The 24377-nt window shown below is 34.3% G+C and overlaps 1 protein-coding gene and 1 long non-coding RNA gene across 5 annotated transcripts in view; both read left to right on the top strand.

Annotated features, from left to right (window-relative positions):
* Positions 1 to 24377, top strand: part of CADM2 (cell adhesion molecule 2) — a gene marked incomplete in the record, with an annotated part of 648988 nt that overhangs the window by 7257 nt on the left and 617354 nt on the right.
* LOC110401597 lies at positions 10778 to 23872 on the top strand. Of its 4 annotated transcripts, XR_002440458.1 has the most exons (5): positions 10778 to 10806; positions 12403 to 12450; positions 13956 to 13976; positions 19075 to 19169; positions 20717 to 21365. It is a non-coding gene; the product is annotated as an uncharacterized LOC110401597 (long non-coding RNA). The 4 variants fall into 4 exon arrangements; XR_002440461.1 differs by lacking the exons at positions 12403 to 12450; positions 13956 to 13976 and adding an exon at positions 22240 to 23872 and having other exon boundaries at positions 20717 to 20821; XR_002440460.1 differs by lacking the exon at positions 13956 to 13976 and having other exon boundaries at positions 10780 to 10806.

Genomic DNA, 24377 nt, shown 5'->3' with positions numbered 1-24377 from the left:
ACACTAGTTTGTGCTTCAATGAAATGTATTAATGGATATAAATTCAAGAACAGCGAAGAAGTCTCTATTGGATTGCATGTTTTATACATGAAAAGTAAAATCGTGTTTGGTATGTGAAAACACTTAGTCTCCCTCCAGGTCATAATCAGAAATAGTTTTTTATGTTTTTAAATGTAGAGAAATGCAAAACAGCAGCTGGTTGCAAATTGAAAAATAAATGCACTGGCTAGAGATTACTTGCTAAACTGCTTACTAATCTCAAGAACTAACACTGGCTATCTCAAATCCATGGCAGATTATAAAAATAGCGTAATATACAGTATTATATATATTTTTTTACATAGAGTCTTGTGTTAACATCTGAAATTATTACTGGAAATGAGTAGATTTCTTTTCAGTATGCTTGGGAGAGTCCTTAAACCAACATCTAAATTTTTTTTGTAAGTGTCTAGTTCACTAAACTGAGCGTGACATTGCTGTTTTCTCTTAATTTTGTCATGTCTATACTTATCTATTGCAATTGCAGTTTTCTGATAATCTTATTGATGTCTCTGGGCTTTTATAGCATGGCCTTGTAATGTTATGAAAAATAGGGGAGATTTGGACTCATGTAGGAAGCTGCAAGAATCATTGATCATTTTGTTTGATGAGAAGTAGTATCTGTACAATCTAAAGGAAACCTTTCAATTTCATATTAAAATCGGTGGTAGCAACATGGTGGAATTCAGGAACTCACCTAATGGAGAGGTGTTTTTTCAGAACTTAAACATTCAGTTTGAAAACGACTAGGATGTTGCATATTAAAAGGGAGTGAACGTGTCTCATCTTCTGCTATGAAAACAGATTACTAGTGAATTAGCTTCAAAGGCTGTGCATTCTTTAAAGACAGAGCTGGAGTCTGGAATCTATCATGTTACTGTCTAATGATGTATCATGAGCACTGCTTTTTTATATGTAATCCAAGGTGATTTGTATTTGAATACAATTAGTGTATTTGCTACTGTTAAGGATGGGCCAACACCTCAACTATTTGCCCAGCTTCTGAAGAACATTTTCCTTATCAAGTTTTTTTTTTTTTTTTGTCAGGTTTTTGGCATATTTCTCCTCAAAGTGTGAAGTATGTTTTTTGTAAACTGCTGGTTAATACTTCTTTTTAGCATGTGAAACACAAAATGTATGACATTCTTAGCATGAATAAACCTCATTCAGTCCTTTAAAAGTTGACCTATCTTGCATTATTTCAGCATTTTCCCCATCAAATGTTTGAGTTTTTAGAATCTAATCATCTGGGAAAATACAATGTTTTCTGCTTCCTAAGTCATCTCTGCTTTGCAAATTTTAAGTCACTTCTGTTTTGCTGAATTCCAAATGATGATTTTTGGGTGCGAAAGTGAAGGCACATAATCAACAGAAATATATGTACCTTTGTGTTTTTATATTTTTATTTATACTAGATAAAATTCTCAATGTTTCACAGAGTATTTACGGGATGTTCTGTTATGTTTTACATGAAAGAATAACATAATTTTAAAATAGCTTGGAATATAAGATTATTTTTAAATGACCACTCGCAAGCATTGCTTTGTCAAAATATATGAGAGCCTATTCACTTAAAACAATATATTTGGAGAATTTCCCAAAATTTCTTTGGATTGTAGGAAAAAGAATAATACTAGATTTTTACATACATTTGCTTATGTCTGCTTGAAGAGCGAGTGACATTTTGTCGTCTACAAAACCAGTATTTTCTTAAGCTGAAGCAAAATGGAGTAATAAGAAATCTGGGTAAAGAGAACAATTCAGCTCCTTTTATACAGGGTATTCTTCATTTTTTAACACACTTGCATTGCACTGTTGGAAAGAGCAGGTGCATTTAATGGCAGTTAGGTTATGCCTTTTGCAAACTGAAATACCCTGCAAATTCCAACAGAGAAACAATCTACTAGAGTATATCACTTGAAGTGAGCAAATTCAAGTTTGCTGTTTAATGGATAGTTAATATTGCACACTTTTTTCTTTTAGTTGATCATTAAAAGCTCTTGAACAACTTGTACAACAGTTTCTTTTAGAAAGAAATTTCAAAATAGGTGGCTAGCTGCTCATAGATCAGTGGTCATGGGTAAATACAGAGGAATTTCTCTGAGGCCTTGTCTGCTTAGGATGCTTGTCATCAAAACTGAACTTTGCTTCTTCCGTTTGCCACTGAGAGACTTGAAATGCAGAAATAACAATAATCTGAGTCTGTATGCGTGATGGTATTTCCCTTCAAAGTTTTTGAGAATAAAGGCTTCAAATGTGGATCCAGTATGATCTGTTTAAATTAACGTGTCAAACTTGCAACAAAACTATAAAATTAAGTACAGGTATTCGTTAGGAAATATCAAACTTGAGAAGTGAAAATATTTTAAAAGCCATCCTATGGGAAACAGGAATTTAGATGCACATTCATAGCATTATGAAGTATTTCATGAGGACATGTCAACATAGCTTCCTTCCATTTTCATTGATTCAAGTTAGATAAATCAATTATTTGAACATTTTGTTTCAAAATGCAGCTGAAACTCTTTTTGTAGGTTCACTTAAATCCATTTTCTTTATAATGTTACAAGACATGCCATCATGATATAAAATGTCTTACTATCCAGGATAGTCAGAATATCAGTGTCACTTGTGGTTTATTTCAACTTGGAACGTTAGAGAAAATATCTGGTGCAATGTATAAGAAATCAACTTGTCAATGTCAGAAAGTTTTCAGAAATGCTAAGTGCTTTTATATTCTGCTAAAGTGAGTGAGATATTAGCAAGTCCTGCATGTTTAGAAAAACTTAACTATTCTGCTTGTATACTCATCAAATGGAAATAGGGGCAGCTACATTAATAAGCATTGGCTAAGGTGACTGCACAGTGTTAGTATGCAGCTCCTTAGGTGTTGCTATTGTGTAATGGTAAACTTTCAGGTTGTTCAAATACACATGTCTAATTCTCTATCTGGGAAATCTGTCACGTGAAAACGTTCAGTCCAGGGGCTTAAGCTGCAGAGTAGAAAACTAAATATGAAACAACTTGCATTAACTATAATTATTTTTTAAATGCTACTGAGGCTCTTGCAATGTCTGTATCATGAGAGTACTTTTGCATCTGGAACACACACGTACATACTCTAAAATATCAAGCTGCTGTATGGCCGAATCAGTACACATACAATATTTTAGTGAAGTTGGAGAAATCATCTCACAAAGAGTGTTTGGAAAGCACGAACAGTCTGTTTTCTATTTATGGTGGTTCTGCACAGTATTTGTTTTATTACAGGTCTCTAGTATTCTTGCATAAACAAGTATTTTTTTTTCAAAGTACATACTCGTAAACTATCTTCATCAAATGGTTTAATAACTCCTGACAAACTTGTTAGTACTGTTCCTTATGGAAATGTGACAGATTTCATTGCATGATACGCACATGTGAATATAGATTACAAAAAGAAATCAATGGATGATAATATTTGTAAACTTTTAAATAGAGAACTAGGTGGTGCTGTTCTTTCATCTTTGTGGCTTAGCTGCATTCTTAAGTATGGACTCAGAACATCAGGCTACTACTTTTCAAGAATAAATTTAGCTCTTAAGTGTCTAAATAAGTCAGTATTTCTGATCTGAGTGCTACCTTAAGAGTGAATAACTGCATAACACGGCGCTGTCTAGTGTATGCAGAATAACTTTTAATTCTGCATGCTGGTATACTTCCTTTTATTTTGTTCATCAATTTGAATGATACATTGAATTCTAATAATTTTTTGACTCATGATGTGGCCATATATTTGGGTTTATTTGATAAGACCAGTTTAGCGTGATTAGATGCATGATTACTGAAATATAAATTAACCTTTTAGTCCTAGCACTGAGCTTTTGTTTTAGGACTAATTTGCTAACAGTGCAATGAGATTATCAATAATAGCTGGAATAAATTTGCTGTAACTTTGTAGCAGCAGTATATTAAACAGTAAATTAAGCAGGAAACATGATTTATTAAACTTTCCTCCATTTGCAAAACTGTATAAAGTTTTCATCGCTGTATTGTCTTATTGCTGTTATTGCTGTATTAGCAAATAGCGAGGCTAAGCCTATAGTGAACTGCTTGTGGTCCAGGATAGATTTGGTGTACCAACGTTCATTGTTGCAGCAGAATTATAAATATATAATTGGAATCACACTTCAGCATGTAGCACTTCAGTAGAGTGCTCACACTGACCACTATTTAGATGGGAATGTGGGAAGATCAGATGGAAGAAAGAAATAAGAGGAAAACGTGCCTCTGTACTGAAAGCAATGAAAAAGTGTTCCAGTTAGGTCAAACTTGCCAAAGCGTTTGCTGTAAATAGCTAGTTGCTTATTTGAAAACTAAGCTGTAGCTGTTAATAGTCACAAATGGGGGAGTGTGAAAACACTTTCTAGCAGTTTGTCTCCCCTATTCCTTGTGAAAAAAAGAATTAGAAGCAGAAAGTTTGGTTTGTAGTTTCTGATTATTCAGGAATAAGCATGAAACACATTCTTTCAGATTAGAGGTACAGTAATATGTAAGTAATAACCATGTTATTAAAGATAAATACATAGTAAGGTTAAAACCAACAATCCTTTTTATGTGTGGGTTTTTTTTTTTTTTTTTTTAGTATATTTCACTGTCACAATGTAGTTATTGTTCTGGTGTTTGGAGAGTGCCAAAAGGCACTTTTTATTTATTTTTGGAAACTGGAAAGGAATTCAAAACAACTCTCATTTGCAGAAGTAAGTAATTATAGTTTTCCTGATTATTCATGATAAATGCGTATTCTTGTCATTCAAGCAGAAGCCACATTTGAGTACTGTACTGTATGTATTAATAGACTTTGTATAAACATTTTAGTGTGTACCATTTAAAAGCTATTAATGAAAACTCACTGCTGTCATAAAATTGTTGCTTTGTGTTTGCCTCTGAGAGTCGTGTATCAGGCAGTGGTTCACTTTGCATGGGTTAGCAGACTATGTTTAAAAGGGATGCCTTAATAGATTGTGTTGCTAACTGTAACTGGGTACAAGGGCGCAGAAGATTTCTGAACACACATTCTTAGTTGAAGCCTGCCATTCAGCTTGTGGATTAACAAATGCTTATGAACAACTAAAGGACTGCATTTTTGTCAATACTTTCCTTTTTCTCAGCAAAGTCTTGGATCTCTGAATCAAGTCTTCCTATATGCAGCTGTCTTCGTAAGGAAGCATTTGGCTGCAAAGAGAGAATTTATTTCAAATGGTTACTGCTTTTCAGTTCTTATAATTCAAAACAAATAAAATAATCATTCCAAATACTGCCTTCTAGGTCTGTGCTGTGAATAAGCAAAGAAGGACCACTTCTAAGTCTTTCTATGCCAGCCCACTCCTTCCTAGACAGTTAATTATGATTATGTGAAGAAGTGAGGTGGTAGGGTCAGAGCTGCTTGTGTGTTACTGCGAGATTTTTTAAGTTACAGATGGTATTTAAGAATCTGATTTAATTTTGTTGCACTAAAAATATCTTGTGATTTCTAAAACACTCCAAAATAATTTATGGAAAATGGATGTTAGTTGGGCCTCAGATCTGAGGAAGAGAGGAAGATGAGTATTATTTGAAAACAAAAGAAATAAGAAATAAAACTGAATTTTTGTAATCATCTCCATGTACCTTTTGGGAATCTCATGGCTCCACAGCATCAGTAAAGCCTGTAATTACTTTCTGACTACATTAAAATCAATCAAGGGTGGGTGTTTTTTTTTATTTTTTTCTTCCGTTGTGAGTATTATTGGTATGGAGAGAGAACTGAAATATTTAGTAAAGTTTAGGTAACTTTTATTTGTAATTAATGAATTAATTTTGTTTTTTTTCTCTGCTTGTATGGATTTGAGTAAGGATAATAGAACATAACACTGAACATTAATGTCTAATTTTTACAAAATTAGTTCACCAAGAACACTGAAATTTCATTCTAGCTATGGAAAGTTATGAGAAGGGTACAATAATAGTCTTACCTCTTTTGTCAATATCTCCATTGTTCATGTTGCTTCACCGCTTTACATTCTTAGGTAGTTTCTTCTGATGTTTGGAAAGAATTTCACTTGGTTTTCATATTGCATAGTTTTTGAAGTAGCCATAATTAAAATAACTGCTTACACTCAAATATTGCTAAAGCAAAGCTCTTCAGTATACCTTCGGTAGAATAAGACTGGTTTAATTCTTCAGTACAAATTTAGACAACTCATTCTTCAGAATTCACATTTAAATCTAATGTACATTTATGGGAAGGTTAAATATGCTTTTAAACTCAAGGGGAATTTTCTTTGCAATTTGTAATTATAGGAAATATTTCATATTTTGGGTAAATTGGGTATTTTCCCCTTCCTTTCCCTGGTAATGGGATCTCCGAACCTTTGGATTTAGCTTTTTTTAACCATGGTTCATCAATTCTAATTAAATTGAGCTCTAAGGCTACACAAGCTTATGATAATGAGCACAAATGTTTTTTTTTTTTTCCAGAGTTTTTTTATAGTGTTTGTCATGATTAATTCCTTTTGAAAGCATCTATCAGTGCATAACATCACAAACATAGGGGAATTAAATGGAAATTGTAGACATAAAGTTGTATTTGTGTACACTGGTCTACATCAAAACTGAAAATAAATGATCAAGAAGATACAGCAATTGTTGTATGTTATTTGATGAACTTAATGCAGTTGTTTAGTTGACTGTATGAATATCGTAAACATTCAGGAAACAAATTTTTGTTTTGTGTGCATGTCCTCTCACCTGTGCAAGTGTAAATGTGTATAAAACCTTGCTCACAAAATTAAAAACAAACAAAACAATAAAAAAGGCCATGCCAAAATGTACACAAGTCCAACTCATCTGCTATCTGAACTGAATCAGAAGTGATAACTCTTTATCTGGGGGGGTTTATATTATTTGCAGTTCTGCTTGTTTTTATTGAGAAATGTGGAAGCACTGATAGCCATACTCAGAATCAAGATTTTGCTACTGCAGTGGGATTAATTCTGTTGTCTACTTATATAATTTACAATTGCAGTTTGGGTTGTAGATTTAGTACATGTGTGTGCTGTAAATCTGTATCTGAAAATTCCAAGATGCAGTCACAATATTTGAAAAGTCAGTCGCAAAAGAGATCAATGTTGGCATTTATTCAATTTGTCAAGCACATAAACTGTCTTAAGTAATTCCTGTATAGAAACTTCATATATATATAACAGGACCATTTTCTCTATGCATGGTTATCATCAATTTCATCCAAGAATGAATGGAGTATTTATTTAGTAATACTACTGTTTTGTAGTTTGCACCTGTGCATGCTTCTTGATACTTTTTTTTCTGATGACCTCAAGAAAATTCAAACCAATTAATAAAACAACAACAACTGTGTGTTGAGAAAGTGCAAGTACTAAAGTGAGTTCAGTAAAGAAAAATAATATATCAGGCTGTTAACTAGCTTGGACCCTTTACATGTTTTATCTTGTTCCTGGATCTGCTGGCAAACATCTTTAGCATTTTTTTTAGAGGTTTGTGTATGCAAGCTACCATTAAACAAATTTTGAAGTAAAGAAAATTTCTTGATTCTGCGTTAACTCTTGCCTTGAGCCTGTCTTATTCTACATTAAGTACATCTTAAGAATAGTTAATCAGGTTATATTATATCGAGTTTATGAGGCTGAGAGATCTCCAAACCAATGCAGGAAGTAGAAACAGCATGAGGCATGTCTTAGCTGATTATCCTTTTCTCTGCACTCTTAAAATCTTGTTACAAGCCCAAATATTTAACTCTTTGTTAGTGTGTGCCCCTTTATTCTTAGCAAGAACTGTTAGTATCAAAAATCATGCTATGACTGTACTAAACAGATCTAGGTATCAGTCTTAATTTCTACTTATAACACTAAAGAGGAGTACTAAAATTCAGAATTTAGAGTGATACAGGTCAGCTTACAAGTGCAGTACTCATTGTGATTGATAGAAGTTCACGTGCAGAAGGTTGAAGAGAATTGGGTTTTTGTTCTATTCTACATACGTTATACATTTATGCAATATCCACAATCTGCATTTAATAAATATGCACAACTTAACAGAAACTGTATTTTTCATCATTTGATTTGCAGTGCACTCAAAGTTAACAAATAAAGTGTCTGTGCATGAGTTATCTTCTGAGAAAGAATAGGCAAAACTAAAGAGAACTGAAGTACAACATGGTCAGGAAGTGAAAAGCAAAAACTCTTCAAGAAAACATTTATATTTTCTCTCTGTATATAAAAATATCCTCAAAACGTACTATTCTTTTAAGTCTTGATGTCAAAACAATTTATGAAAGACTCGTTACTAGATAGCATTGGAGTGATGCTGTTACAGGTCGTTGTGGGTCATCTGGTTAATGTTGGACGTGAAAGGCTATATTGAGTTGCAGCATTTGTTCTACTGTCGTGCAACAGATGCTCTTCACTGGGGAGTCATAATTAATTTATACGAAATGGGTAGATGTCCTCTTGCCATTCTTTTTAATATGCGACTTTACTGAGAGCTGTTTGTTTATTTCTCTTATTTTTTTATTGTTTGTAGCTGTAGGAATTAATGTAAGTTATGTTAAAACTGGGAATTTCTTTAAATTCCAGGACTAGCTGAGCAAATGGAACCAAAAGTGTCTAATGTACTTTCAATCTTTTTATTGGTTTGACAAGAATTTGAGATTATTAACCCCAAACCAAAAGTTTGAAATCATAACAAACATACCTGTTAATATGACCTAAAGCCTAAATTAAGCCTAAAATTTACAGTACCGGGTCACTTGAGATGTCTCTAGTGTTGTATTGAATTTGAGAATTACAAACTTCAATAATGTTTTTATCCTTCATTGAGATTTCTTGTTAAACACTAATTCTTCTGAAAAAAAAAAAACAAAAAAAATCACACACACAAAAACACTCACAAAAAAACCACTAGGCTCTTTACTAGCATATAGCATCAGGGTTAGAAGGTAATATGTCTAATAAAATTTGATAGTAGGAATAATTATATATTTGAATGCATAATCTAAATTGTCAGGGACAAATAATATTTATTATCAGCTTCCTTAAAATTAAATGAGGACAATTGCCAAACCAGGTTTTCTGAATGCACCTTGCTAACACTGAAGATAAAACAATAATCTTTCTGATCTACAGACCAGACTGTGCATGTATGCATAGAGTATGTATCTGGGGAGAAGGGTAAGATTTGCAAGGCTTGACAACACCAGTAGTTATGTGGAAGAGCCTTCAAATTAAATCCCAACTCTGATCCCTTTCTTTCTCGCAGACCATCCTAGAGAGTCTGTAACTAGCAACAGAATATGATTAGTCAAGGTTGACATGACTATCCCTTTATAACACTGCTTCTCTTATCATTATGAGATAAAGGTGGTTTTTCTTCCTTAAAATGAAGCTAACAATGCCTTCATCAAGTGTTGACTCACCATGATTTATCCCTGGAAACTAATCCATCAGATCTTTCTCAACAGGATTCAAAGAATTAGGGAAACACTAGAACTGTCAAAGAAATGACAAGTACTCCTGAACACATCTGTCCATGAACGTACTTCATTGCTGATAATTAACTGGAAAAGCCTAGAAATAAGCAAACTGTAGTAATAGAAAAAAGAAATAGAAAAAGCAGTTTAATACAGAATATCAAAATTCATAGAGGCAGAGAAAAACATCTTAGGTCAGTCTTCAATTTTTTCATTGCGTGGCCTCTATTTGATCTTGTAAACACACAATTTCTAATAAATTCCAAATTCTGAATTGTATAATAATGTCCTAGGAAATAAAATCTTCGTTTTCAATAAACTTCATCTTTGCCTAGAAGTATGGTGCTTTTTTTTTTTTAAAGGAATGTCATTGTCCTCAATGTTCATTAATTGATCTTCTTTTTTGATGTAAAAAATATTTGAATTCTTCTCTTTTTCAGTAGAAACAAACAGATAGCACCTTGATGGCTTTTCAGTAGAAACAGCCATCAGTGAAGCTCTACTTTTACGTAGGTAGTTCTTCATGAGAGTAATATTGTTATTCATTCACTCTGAAACATCTATTGAACTGCTGTAAGTTCAGTAGGAGAGTATGTCCATTTTTCAGAAGCTTAAACTTAGTACCCAATTTACTCACGTTACTAAGTTATTTGGAATGTGATAGTAATTGTTCTCAAATTCTCTTAACTTCTATATGGAAAAACAAGTTCATCTGATTTTTTTTCAAAAATTGTGCAAATGTATTAGCCACAGCCATCCTTCCCTTCCCCCTGCCTGCCATGAGACCTCCATAATAATTATGATTTATTTATTTGTATGGTTCTTCCTTCTGATGGCCGAACAACTTGAGGAGGTTTCATATTCCGTATGTATCTCATACTTTCCGTGTTGATCACTGTTTGTTTTACTGGCCTCAATCCAGAGAGTGAGCATTCACGGATGAATAGACCATGCTGCTGTGGTTTAACAGTGATGGGCAGCTCTTTCAGTATCACACCACTGCTCTCTTACTGCTTTCTCAGTAGGATGGTGTAGCAGAGATGCTAAATTGGGGCCTGAATGAGTGATTGAGCACCTGCTGGGAAGGCAGGGCCAACCCAGGGGAGCTCAGGTGCAAGCAATGTACCTGAGTGACCAGAGGGGGTGAAGCCAGGATCCACCCCTTCCCAGACTTCATTTAAGGGTTGGCAGTGGATGTAGGGGTATCTTGCTAGAGATTCCTGTCTACTTGAAGCCTTCTAAAGGTAAGCAGATTTTCTGCCTTTGTTTTTGCATCCATGGCTGCTGCATTTGTGCTTGTTCTCTTTTGCTGCAGCCGAAGACTTTGCCACCCTGCTATTACTGCTATACTTTCCATCACATTGTAGCATTAGAGATGGGGTGGAGAAGGTTGAGGAAAATGAAGTGGGGGAGAAGAAACTTGTGCTTTTGAGATAGAAACAGCTTTATCGGAGAGAGGGAGCAGGGAGAGAGAAGCAAAGGTTGCATGGAAGCAAAATGAGAATATTATTTTCTGCTTCTCATCAGCAAGTAATTTTCATCTGCTTGTTGGGAAGCAGAGAACTCAATGTGTGTAGGAGTTGCTCAGAAGACAGATGCTTTCTAATGAGAGCAGTTCTCATTATTTCATTTCTCCTTCTCCATTCTGACCTCCTCCCAACCCTAGCTTTTATTGTTGAGCACAACAACTCATGGTGTGGAACATTCTGTTGGTTAGTTTAGGTCAGCTGACCTGGCTGTGTCCTCTCCCCTTACCTGCTGCCTTCCTACTGGCTTCTGAGGGTGAGGGAGCGTTGGAGAAACAGCCTTGGTGCTGTGCCAGCACTACTCAGCAATTGCCAAAACCGTGGTGTGATATCAGTGCTGTTCTAGCTTCTAATGTGAAGGAGAACACTGTATGGGCTGCTTTGGGAAACTAAACTATATATCCCAGCCAGAGATGGGATATATACTGTACATATACTATATGTATGATATGTATAGTATATTATAGTAATATAATATGTAATACACATCCTATATGTATAATATATAGTGCATCAACACTGATCTGCTATTTTAAACTGCCACATAATATAGTCCCTTCTATGAACTAAGAATACATTTCTAAATAAGATTAGGAATTTTGGTTACTAATCCTTTCTCATTTTAATGTCTACTGCTGCTGAATAACTGTATTTCTGATTTACAGGCAGTGTAAAAACACTTGTGGTTTTGAATGTTTTTTTGATTGTGGACTTTCTTTTGTGCGTGTGTTCTTTGTTTTCAAATCTTAAACAGCTTAACACAAGAAAGTCTTTATAGCATGTAACAAGGATGACTAGCTAGAGTTTCTAATTTATAACACCTGTACTTTGTCATGATTTTTATTGTATGTTAAATTGTGTTTTTCCTTTACTTAGGGTGTTCTCTCTTAGCTTTCTTAACTAAGTGGATTCATTGTATATGAGACGATTTAATGAAGTTTGTCCAAAGACCAATCTGGGCCTCCTTGTGAGTTAGTAGAAGCTAGTAAAAGTTATTTTCTTTATGATATATGCAGTACTTGCTGTCTTGGGACAATATGAGAGCATTTGATTCCTGTCTTGTATTTATGGTATGAAGGTTAAGATATATATAAAGTGAGATATTGAATAAAATTAAATACTTCATAGCTTTGAGCAGAATATGAATTTTCCTTTAGTTTTTAATCAAAAGTCTATTTGAATTGCATAAAATCCTATACTCATGAAAATATTTCTTTATTCATTAGTCTTTATATATTTGCGAGATTTTACTTAATGTTAGTTTTTTATTTTTTTAATAAGCTTGCCTTATTTTTAACATTATTTTTTTTAAAGTGTTCCTGTTTTCAACAGAATTAGGAGAAAATCGATCAGAACACTCAAGTAAGAAGCTTCTTTAACAGGCTTCTGGGTTTCTTCACTTGCATTGAGGTTCTCTTTCCCCATGCTCACATAAAAGTCACTCAGATTGATCACTTTCACGTTTCAGTAGTCTTGTTGCGGATGCTTTAATTTCTCACGTCCTTTTGAAATGAAAATGCTGTATTTTAGGCTTGCTTTTGTTTACCCTCTAGCTTAATATGAAATGTTTTATGGTTCTTCAACTCAAGGTTATATTCTGTGTTCTATCTTAGCTACTCAATAAAATAACATCTAAGATAATTACACATAATTGATTACTTGTGGCAAAAACTCACTAAACTGTTTCAGACTTGATTTTTTTCCTAGTATTGATACCATGTTTTCTTGAATTAACTTCTTGCAGGGTTCATCTTCAGACCAAAACTAGTTGTCAGTAGAGACTGAATTTTAAAAGGAAGCCCTCCTTAGGGTCCTCCAGAATTCTTCTGTGGGCTAAAATCACAGCAGATGAAACAGATGGCATTTTTTTTTTTTTAGTGTTCAACTGCTTGTAAGCTTCTTTTGTCTTTGATTAACATCGTCAAATATGGCTTTTGTAGTCTTGAAGGAGGCTTTATGACTTTGAAATAGCATGTAAAGTTACTTACAATGGCGTAAAGAAATTACTGGTTAATGTTAATACTAAAACTAAAGCCAATTTTCATCTGGAAAGTGCTTTTCATATTGACATTAAATCCATTTGAAGAAATTCTATTCATTACCAATACATATAGTTTTGAAATGATTTCTTGGCCATAGTTGCAAATGCTCCTCATAACTGAAATTACATTAATATCTGTGATTATATGTATATTATAACTTGTAGGAAAAAAAAGCTTAGAAATGTTTAGTCTGTATTAAGTTATGCTCGTTCTTTCCTTTTTTTTATAGCAAGAAGGAAAACTTAGCCTTATTCCCTTTTTATGTGTTGAAGTTTCATATAACATGACGGAAGCTCAAGTTTTTTTTAGATCTATAATTTTTCCCATAAAATTCTTACAATGGAGAAATGTAATGCTCTTTAAGAATATTATTTAGAAAGCAGGTAGTGGACTCAAATAACCTTGAAGTACATTTTTCTGAACACAGAGGTATACATAGGGATTTGAGCATTGTGTGCTGTTGTTGTTTACATAAATATGCACACTTTCTTAGTATTTCATAAGCATATTTTTGAACACTTAACATTATGATTCTTTTCTAACCCTGTGCATAGGTGTTCCAAAATGTTTAGGTTCTTTCTTGTTTGCTAACTTGTAAAATGCTCTATTTTGTAGAGTGTGTGAGAGCAAATCTTTTAAAGAGTTTCATCAGAAACCACTTATTGTTTAATGCTAGTTATATAACAAAATAGCTGTTTTATGAAATCTAGTGGTTATCTGGTGTTCAGACAGATTCATATCTTACTGTCAATTTAAAATTATTTTCATTCAGTATGCATCAGGACAATGGCTAGAGATTTATTTCCATCTTTTCTTTCCTTACAGGGGAAAGAAGAATAGGATCTGGTAGACGATCCATTTCTGCCTGATCATTTTCAAAGAATCACTGTAATGTTGAAGTGTGCTAGACAGTAATAATAATATTAATTGGTAATGGCCCTAAGTTGTGCTGGGGAGGTTCAGATTGGATATTAAGAGAAATTCCTTCTCAGGAAGAGTCATGATGCATTGGCACAGGCTGCCCAGGGAGATGCTGGAGTCACTGTCCCTGGAGGTGTTCAAGAAAACGTCCTAGTGGCATTGAAGGGCATGGTTAGTGGGCGTGGGGGGGATGGGCTGGTGGTTGGACTAGATAATCTTAATGGTCTTTTCCAACTGAAATGATTCTATTCTATGATATTAAAATAAAAATAGTGGTTACTTGCTGTGCTTTCCAGAAGAGGTATCTGTTAAAATGATACCTTAAATAACTTTTAAAATATATTTTAATTACTAGATTGAGACTGAAAAAAATCTTTGAGTCATTATTTACTTTAACACTGTCCTTTGGTGTAGAAATCACCATACTTCTGTGTTTCTAAACATTTTTGCTTGGGAAAGCGATTGAGCTTTTCATCATTTGATTTTGCCAGGGTGGTTATTTTTCTGCAATTTAAAGCTGTTAGATATGCTCTAAATGGTCTGAAAACAATAGATCAGTTGGATGGCAGTTTTAGTCAGTACTTCAAAGGCTTTCTTCCAGTAGGTTTTTCAGGAGCGACAGAGCGTGCAGTGTTGCTCAGCTTTTGCATTTGGCCACGTGCCTCAACAGGGGTTTTCATTGTTGCCTTTTTGTTGTGCCTAGAAGCCCTGAGAAACATGACATGTCTTTGGAGGCATCTGAGTCACTCAGTTGGGAAGTACCTTTCGTTCTGCCCTTCTCCATACAGATGGAGCCACAGCAGGTTGTAGGAAGGAGGTGGCACAGCCACCTTAGGGAAGAAGTGAGACTTGTAAGAGGAGCCACAGTGAAGAATGAGGAATTACTATGGTGCTTGCAGGACAGGAGAACAGAAGCCAAGAGGCAGAGGATATGGCAGCAACACCAGACACAAGTAAGACAGAAAAGAGGCTGCAGCAGTGTGTGCTAAGAGTACAAGAGTCTGTGAAATACGGGCAAGCAGGAGGACAAAGCAGTAGCTGTGGGCCTCTTTAAAGAAGGTGGAAGGTGCCAATTAAATGGTGTTCTTAGAACTACTTGCCTTGCTTATGTTAGGTATTTTTATACCTTTACAATTGTCAACGTAAAAACACTTCAAGCAAGAATTTATACACGAGTCAAATAAAACAATGCAGAGTTTGTTGTCTTTATTGGTCTAGTAACATAAGTAGATAACCCCAGCACTGCTGAAAGTTCAATCCTTGAGCTTAGAGTTCAGGACACAATTGGAATTATATTGACCTTAGGAGCAAAATAAGCTTGGTGTTTCTGTGAAAATCCTCCACGTTAAGCAGTCTCGTCTCTTCTGTTACCTGGAACAGTTTACAGTGGCCAACGCTTGCAGGCTTGATGATGTCATAGAGCTTGTTTTGTTTGCAAGAATACTTAAAAATATATTGTAGCCAAAAAACAAATGCCATAATAATTCAATATGCGTGCAGATATAAATGACTGGGTAATTATTTTAGCATGCTTTAGTGTAACTGTTGTTTCTCTTCCATTATTTCTAAATTTTTTTTACTTTGTAGCATACTAAACATAAACTGGATGTATAACTGAACTTAGTTTTTCTGATGTGTTAGCACCCTGCTTTGATAATAAAAAGTTGGGTAACCATTATAAACATCTTAACTAATAATGGCAATGTGCCAAATATATATGAATAAAAAAGGAACTCAGTCTTGTTTCAGTTAAAATGTCAAATTTCTTTGAATGACTTATATTAGAAGAAAACAAGTATATTAGTATACATATTAAAGAAGATTTTGAGACCATTGTTGGATACCTTACAAAATAAGGGTTTATGGCAGACTTCAGAACAACAAAGATCAGGAATAATTCATTTAATTCATAGCCTTCTTCCTAGTGTGAAGTCAGTCATACATTTCACCTATTGGTGGTTATTGTCTTTCTGTCTTTTTGCTAAAAACACAAAATAAGAATTCTAACATTTTGTTCTTGGTTTAATTATACTGCTACTAATAACCTAATTTATTTCTAATATAAAATAGTGTTTTTCTGGGCTTTTTGCCCTAATTGTCTGCCATTGAAAAAGAAGAGGAAACAAGCTTGAGTTTTCCCAATCTTTTCTCCATGTTTATTTAAAATTTATTTACCTATAAGCATTAAAAAAAAACTCCTGTCACAGCAATCTTTTGAGTTAATAATCTAAAAGTTGTGTTCCAATAACAATGTGAAGAACTCTCAGCTCAATTTAAAACTCTGTAATCCAGGATACTCTGTCAAATTTAGTTGGTAAAATGAAAACCGCGACCTTCACTCCAATGTCACTTTGATTTTTCTCAAAAGCTAGGTACTCTATTTGGTATGTAGGCATGTTGACTTTTCTATTATCGTACATATATTCTGACATGGTTATAAGATAAGCAGGGTTCATGACACTACCTTTTACTTATGTTTGCAGTTATATTGCTCACAACATCTGATTCTATTGCTAATATTTGACTGTAATAAGTGTTTTTTTTGACTTGAACAATGTTTTAAACTTCTTGGGTTAAGTGTATGCTGCCAAGTGAATCAGGACTTCACAGAGAAAAATGAATATAAGTAACATATTTATCCATTTAAGCACTTATAGACTTTCTAGAAATATTTCAGCTTAATTCTGTTTTATCAGCTGTTAACTGTTTAAAGTGTTGAGTATTTGGGAAGTAAGGAGGGTTATCTTTTTTCCTCTAATTTGTTCTGTGCTGGCAGTAATAATTAAGATTAACGTTAGTTAATGTTATATATGTACACTGAGCTGCAACGTACATTAGCTTAGCTAAGCTGCCTGGGCTTTGTACCCAGTGAGTATGTAGACTTTTCTGGACTTAGTGCATGAGGAAAAAAGATGTTGGTTTACTTGTTTTTACATCAGAAGTGTCCGTACAATCAAGAAGCTTGATTCTTTATGTCCACTGGAATAATTTTGCGTATTTCCAAAATATTTTTGAAAAGGTTATTCTCTAAAACTTAACCAAAGACTAATTTTCACTTTCTGAATTTGAGAGAGGGAGGATTAACTAAAGAGAGAGAATGTAGTCAAGCTGAAGAGTGTGAAGTTGTTGGCATGTTCAGGGAGCTGAAAAGTGGTCACAAGTAGTCAACTTGATGGGAAGGTAACCACGTATGAGAACTGCACAGCTGCCTAACTTGTGTAGGAGAGGTTGACTTCCTCCCCTTCATCTGCAAACCAAAATGATCATCAGAAAATATTCTGTTCTTCATATTACTCTGTCATTTAGAAGTATTTTCAAGTTAAGGAAAGGGAGTAATTTATGCCTATGTAGTGATGACTCATACATTGTTTCTTAATTGCCGGATTATGACTTTGAGAATAAATATTATAACCTAAACTATTGCAGGAATTACAATTTAATATTACTGGGATATTTTCTGTGTCAAAAGCTGATATGTAAAAAAATAATTTTTCTCAAATTAATAAGTAAACCTCAAAGTTACTTTCTGCCCTGTATACATTCTGTATAGTTTGTTACGCTGTCCATTTTTACTCTAAGCCAGTTGTGAACCTGTCAGTTAGACCACTGTGTTCATCTGATCTCATGCTTGTTGTTTGAAAATAGATAACACTGCAAATCTTTCTCAAGATTACAGTGACTTGGAATGTCATAACAGTTTATTTTAATTGTTTTTGAGACTTATCTGTGTAAATTAGTACAATTTAGCTCAAACTAGGTAGCTAGCCAGATGTTTTAATTGTTTATTGGGAACAAAAATGAACTAGATGGTCTTAATCATATTTGAGATATGGGAGAAGCCATAATTCTAGTAAAATAAAACTGGAACTGCTTTTTTTTTAACTTAGGTAAGCAACAATATATTGATCTTGGTAACAGAATTTCCTGTGCTCCTTCCCAGGAGACTCCTTACTTTTTCAATTGTAAAATATTTCTTCTTTTAAAATAGACATACTTAATGAAGCGGTAGTTGGCTTTTCCATAATTTAGAGGCGGTTTGTTCATTTATACTTAATGAGTATAAAGAAAATGCAAGAAGTAGCTCTCTGGATCCTTCATTGATGCAGCTCCCTTCTGGCTTATCTGAAATGTTTTAGCTGTTTTGTGTCTTCTTTAAGCGGCTTCCAACTTCTGTGGCTCATCTCCTGGATATAAACAAGCTAGAATATTCTATTTAGTTCATAGGAACTGTCTATTATCTGATTTAATGGCAGTCAAAGCAGAGCCTGTTATTAGATTGGGAGCATGTTTTGTTAGTGGTCAGGGGGAGGTTCCAACAAAGGGGCTGGGTGAAGCACGCAGACTGCTGCTGTCACCTGCTTTCATCTCTTTTTCTCCTCCCACTAAGTTTTTAAAATGACATCTATAAAGCAAAAAAAAAGCACCGCTGTTACTTCTCCAGGAAGGATTCAAGTGGGTCTTCTGATTGTGTGATGTACATATCATGAAATACTTAACAAGGTAAAAAGACAAACTCTACATATCTGAGAAAGCTTAGAATGGAATGTGTAAAAATAGTAACTTTGACTGAAGTACCACCAAACTTTGACTTGTATGAACAACTTTATTCAGGCTTTGCAGGCTATTACCTCAGTACTGTAGAGAAAAGTTTTGAACTGTAACATTCCAAATGAGAAGGTCATGTTGATGGTATAAGTGAAAAGTTATGCTCTGCTTTGTACTTGCTCCTGTCAAATTAATATCTTTGTAGTGGTGCATCTATCACTTGACCTTTCAAGCTTCTGATATCAAATTGACTATATAATACTTTGAACTGCTTTCTTTTATTTAGTTCTGTTTTCAGTATTCAGTTAAATTACTTAGGGCAGACTAATAAATGGTTTTATTCTTATATCTTTAAAGCAAGCTTTATTTACTCTGTCAGATTTCTCATTAATGGTCAGTAGCCTAGCAACTTAACTCATCAGTAGTTTTTCTTCATCATTGTTTCTGCAGTTTGACCAGTCTTTTTTTCTCTTTGTAGTCCCTTGCAATGAAAATCTCAACATGCTTCTGTGCAATCTGCCATTTATTTCTTCAGTGATGTGGAGGCTCTCCAGTTATAGAAATGGAGCCTAGGTTAGTCAAGTCTACTGAAAACAGATATGATGTGGATCTTCTTGCTGTGTTAATGGGTTTATATCCCTTATCATTTATTCAAATGAAGTAAATGTAGCTTTTGCCCTGAAAAATTTCTTGACCCTGAAAAACTGTTTTGTAATCGTTACTGAATGCGGAGTTATGTTATGCAAAATTGACATTCAGACTGGAGAGATGAGTCTGAAAGCGTGTTTTTATCTGAAGAGGCATCTTTGTTCCTTGGGAGGAGAGACTGTTCAGTTTGGAAATTAAATGGACATTGTGCTGCTATTTCTGCATGTCTGATGGTACAGCAAAGAGCTTTTGTTTATCTGAGTTTTAAATAAGCCTGTTGGGCTTTTTTTTTTTGTTCTGATATTGAATGGTTTTAATCATTGAAAATGCCTGCTGTTAAAGTGAGGTAGTAGAAATTATAATTTTCTTCTGGCCAATTCCTTGGTCAAACTAAATCATTGAAAGAAATTTGTTTACAGTTTGGGACCCTGAATCAAGTCTAGGGATGATGTTTGCTTTTAAGATTAACATTGAGCTTGGAGAAAATAGAATTGGAGTGCTGTGCAGCTGGAATTATTTGAAGGTATGCCAGGTTGGGAATTAAAGGTATTTTTCCCTGTAAACGAAATAGATATGTTAAATGTGAGATGCTTATACTGTACTTGTTTTTATATGTGTATTAAAATCTCTTACTTAAACCTTAAATATTGGTGTAAATAAAATTAGTCAAACTCATGCATAGTGCCTGGTTTTTCAGGAACTCACTAGCATGGAGATCAGCTTCAGGATCATAGCTGTATTTATTTGACTTTGACCTTAAGCTGTAAGGAACCTTTTTGGAAATGACAAAGTTGACAAGCTATCCCAGGATAGAAAAAATGCCTGTGGTAATTGATCATCTTCAATAGATTTCAAGTCTTTGGGGGGGGGGGGGGGGAATCTTTCTAGAAGAAGAATTCCCTTAAATTTTAAATAGATCATCTCACTGTGTACGCCTCTTAGGTGCTAAGAAGTCACAATACTAAAGTAAACTGGAGTTTAGAGTAACTGTAGTTGGTGTGAATTGTGCAAAGAATCCTAGCTACACCTGATGGCTACTACTGGCTATTTTCACCTTGCCAAAATTCAGGATTTCATATTTCTTTTGTGTAGTATTTCCTTTATCTTTTCAGTTGATTTGCTGAATGCTTAAGCCATTCAAGGAACAAGGTTAAATTTTTGAGCCTTTCCAATGGAAAGCTTCTAGCCAGTCCCTTATTCCTATAGTTTGATGCATGATGAATTACAGATGTTTTTTTAAAATAGAAAACAAAACAAAAAAACTCTTTTGTGAATGGATTCCTTTCAGCTGTAGGAGGATTTAAATTTTCTGTTGACTGAGTAGGTGGGGAAAATGCACTTCAAGAGAATGGTCAGGGATATTATGCTTTGTGAAATGTTCAGATGCTTTGCTGTGTTTACTGTTTTCTGAACAGTTCTGTTATTTACTTTAGTCCCTAAAGATTTTTTTTTGATTATGCCTGTTTTTGCAGTGGAGATCTCTGGATCAGTTTGAATACATGTGTTGTTGACAATGAGTTAGAGCTATGCTCCAGAACAGTGCTGATGAAGTCCACAGTGAAGATCAAATGCTTGGGGTGTGTGTGTATAATTTTTTTGGGTGCTGAACATACTGAATCTAGTATCTTTTTTCCAGACGGACTTGGAGATGTGTTGCTTACTACTTATTAATATATCTGTATGTTTTGTTTATATGATATGCATATGTATCATCTTCTGTGTTTTTAAACATAAAAAAACTTGGTTACAAAATAACTTTCAATATTATTCAAACTAAATATATTTAAACAGTATTTTGTGTGCTCATATAAAGCTTGACAACTAAAATAGTTTACAACTTTAACAACTTCACAGAACAATTACTGGATTCTGAGGGAGGGGTAGAAAATAACAGTGAGCTCAGAGAGCAGAATGCTTATGCAGTTAGATACCTCCTAGCAGGCTGTTCTCTATCTCACCAATAAAGATTTTTTTATGAATGGGAAAAAAGGCTGCCTAAATCCAGTCATGTTTCAAAATAAATCAGGAAACTAATTAAAATATGTGCAAGACTTGTCCAAAGAGTATTATGAAAATATGTATTTATGAAATGTTATTATGAGAGTCCCGAGAAGGAAAAAAGTTGGTCTTCATCTTAGATTAAGAATTTAAGAAATTCAAAGGAGAAATGATATTAATTGGGTTATCTAGATATTTAGTATGTACAAAATAGTTCCTTTTACTAGTGAAATTTAATGTAATGTTTCAACATAGTTTGCAGGCACAAATGGAGAAAAATAGATGTCTAGTTTATTTTAATCAATTTTTATTAATCATGCCCTGAAGCTCTTCATAATTTCCACATGGAACACAAACATGCGGAGCAACAGACAGAAAAGAAATCTATCTCATTCATCTTTTTTGCATGGAAGAGAGTCATTTAGGATGCATACAGCTTTTTTGGATACCATGCTGTCCGTATTTCTACTCAGCTCAGAAAAGCTTGAGTCCAAAAAGGCACCAAGCTATTACAAATGAGTGCGTGGTCAGAAAAAGGAAACTTTGTTCAGCCTATCTTCCATCTCAGGAGTAGGGGGAAAGTCGAGGATTTCAAAGTTTTCCTTCTATGCAAAACCTACACGATTAGGTAGTATGATAGCAGTCTCATCAGAAGCCCTGGGTGCTAGGTTCAGATTGATGTATTTGGTTCTAATGCACAAGGAATAGCTGATATAATTTTGTTTTGTTTACTTAATTTCCAATTTGGAGTAAAACAATTTTTCTTGTTTTCCTTTTAAGATTAAAAAAAATAACTGGTAATTAAGAAACATAATAAATATCTCAATACTTCAATCTGTAGGTCAGAAACTACAGTTTGAACTTCACACTGTTGCCTGTTTCACATTACTAATAGCAGCCAGTGTTTTAATGAACAGCAATTTTGCTGCATATGCTATTAGAGTGATATGCTGAAGAGTTTGTAGATTTTTAAGGTAATTAACTTGTGGTTGTGTAGGCTCTAGGAAGCTCCCTTTTCTTCAGCGAGGAGCTGGAAGTGCATCTTCACAGACCAGAGGGCCGAGGCACTATCAGATTTCTTCTCAGTCTGTGCTCCTGAGAGCATTCAGGCTCCCTCTTCTGTAGAAAGGAGACATGGAAAGACTGTTCCCTGCCCATTGCCATTGGACCCTGAAACTGCAGTCAAGGGGAAAACGGCCTCTCCAGGTAGTGTACTCTGAAATTTTTCTGAGACATTTTGGCAGTATTTAATATTTTCCAGAATTCCATAAGAAAATAACAAACTTCATTTAAGAGTCAGTGTTGAAAACATATCACTTATGTAACATTTTCTATATTATTGTCTTATTGGACAATATCTATTCTTATTGGAAGAAATTATCACATGCTGTATCTACAAAAGGCAGTGTTTTTTCAGTGGGCCACGAAGTTATTTCCTCTTCTTACAGAGCAACAAGAGCAGAACTTTCATGTATTAGCATCCATGTAGTCTTTATTTCTGATCTCCACTATTTAACATAACAGTCAATGACAAGAGGTTTTGGATTTAAGGTTTCTTAAGGATTTATATTTTAGAAGCTTAAAGAACTAAGGAGGTTTTTGAGAGAAAAGAGTAAGGGGAAAGAAACCCAGCTGAACAGCTCACTTTTAGATGGATTGGGCAGTTTATGAAATAAATTGTCTTCTAAGTAAGCTTCCATGAGTTCTCTCACATGCATGAAAGGACCACCACCTGAGTATCTTGGCATGTGTTTCATGCCTTGTCAGAGAACAGACTCCCACCGAAGTCTTCTGAGACTGATTGATAGATGTCACGTGTCTCAGATAACTGTTCTTACCAAAGTTCTTGGAGAATATGGCTTTGTGAATTCCCTCTCTCTAGCCTGTTTATAAACTGTCTTATATGCAATATTGCAATTTGGATAGGAAGAATATGACAAGTTAATTTACTAAGATTTGCTAGCAAGTTAAATATTCTGTTTGGTGGGATGGGTTAAACCTATTGGAGCTGAACAGTGAATCTGCGTTTTCCCTTTTATCGAGTGAATATTCAAACTATCATGCTTTCAAAAGGCTGTACATACTACTTACTACTATGGATCATGAATACCCTGTTCCCTTTTCCTTTCCCTGGTGTTCTCGTGGAAAACAAGAAATGTCTTCATTTTACAGTTCAATCCTAGGCATACAAGTTTCAGATTTATTGATTTGATTGTGTTGTCTCAAATGCTGAAACTTCAGAGATGTGGGATGAAAATGTGTTGAATGAGATGAAGCGTTCACTGTTGTAAATTTCTCAACTCATTGTGCTTAAATTGCATCCTCTACTTTTAAATTGCTCTTTCTGTTAATACTATATGCAAACTGGACTCACTGTTGACTTGGATTCCACTCAGCTAAATAATGTAAATGCTGACCATTTTTATCTGATTCTATTGCTTACGGACAGCTTTTGCAATATTTAATGTTTTTTTCTGAACATTAAAACAGTTTTCATAATTTCTGATTTTTGTCCTGTCTTCACAGTTTTCTCAAAACTATGTAGCTTCCAGATTTGTTTTATTTTGTTTCTGTGAAAGCTAATACCTGCCAAATTAAGTGGTATGATTATTCTAACAGTGTTGAATAAAGAATTGTCTCAGTTCAGTGCAAGCCTCGTGTAATATTAGTACAATGAAAGAAATAAGGGAAAGGGTAATGATAATATTGATGGTTTGAATGGCCTTTGAAAATCTAGTACACAGTTGGAAGGTGTTGTGAAAAACAAATTAATTCTTATATAACTTGCCCAACGAGTACAGTATTTTTCTTCTGATCACACAAATGAATGTTTCAGGCTGATACTGCTGTACAGTTAACTCATTTGAATACATTCGTTTTGAAAAACTTGCTTGTACAGGTACTTGTCAGTAGATACTTTTTGCTTTAAAAAAAAAGCAAATCAGTTTTAAGAGAGATTTCTGTCCTATGAAATCTTCATGATTTCATACTTTGTGCATGTTAACTGTTACCTACTCCAGTCTGTGCTCACTGGAAAGCTGCTGAACTGAAATTGCTTAAATGAGGGAAAAAGAAGAGCTCATATTAATTTATTTGAGGAAGAAACTCCTTTGCGGAATTTCTATTCTTCCTATT

This window comes from Numida meleagris, chromosome 1 (assembly GCF_002078875.1).
Source record: "Numida meleagris isolate 19003 breed g44 Domestic line chromosome 1, NumMel1.0, whole genome shotgun sequence".
NCBI classification, from domain to species: domain Eukaryota; kingdom Metazoa; phylum Chordata; class Aves; order Galliformes; family Numididae; genus Numida; species Numida meleagris.
Note: the sequence above shows the minus strand (reverse complement) of the source record. Positions and strands in the feature narration are given on the sequence as shown.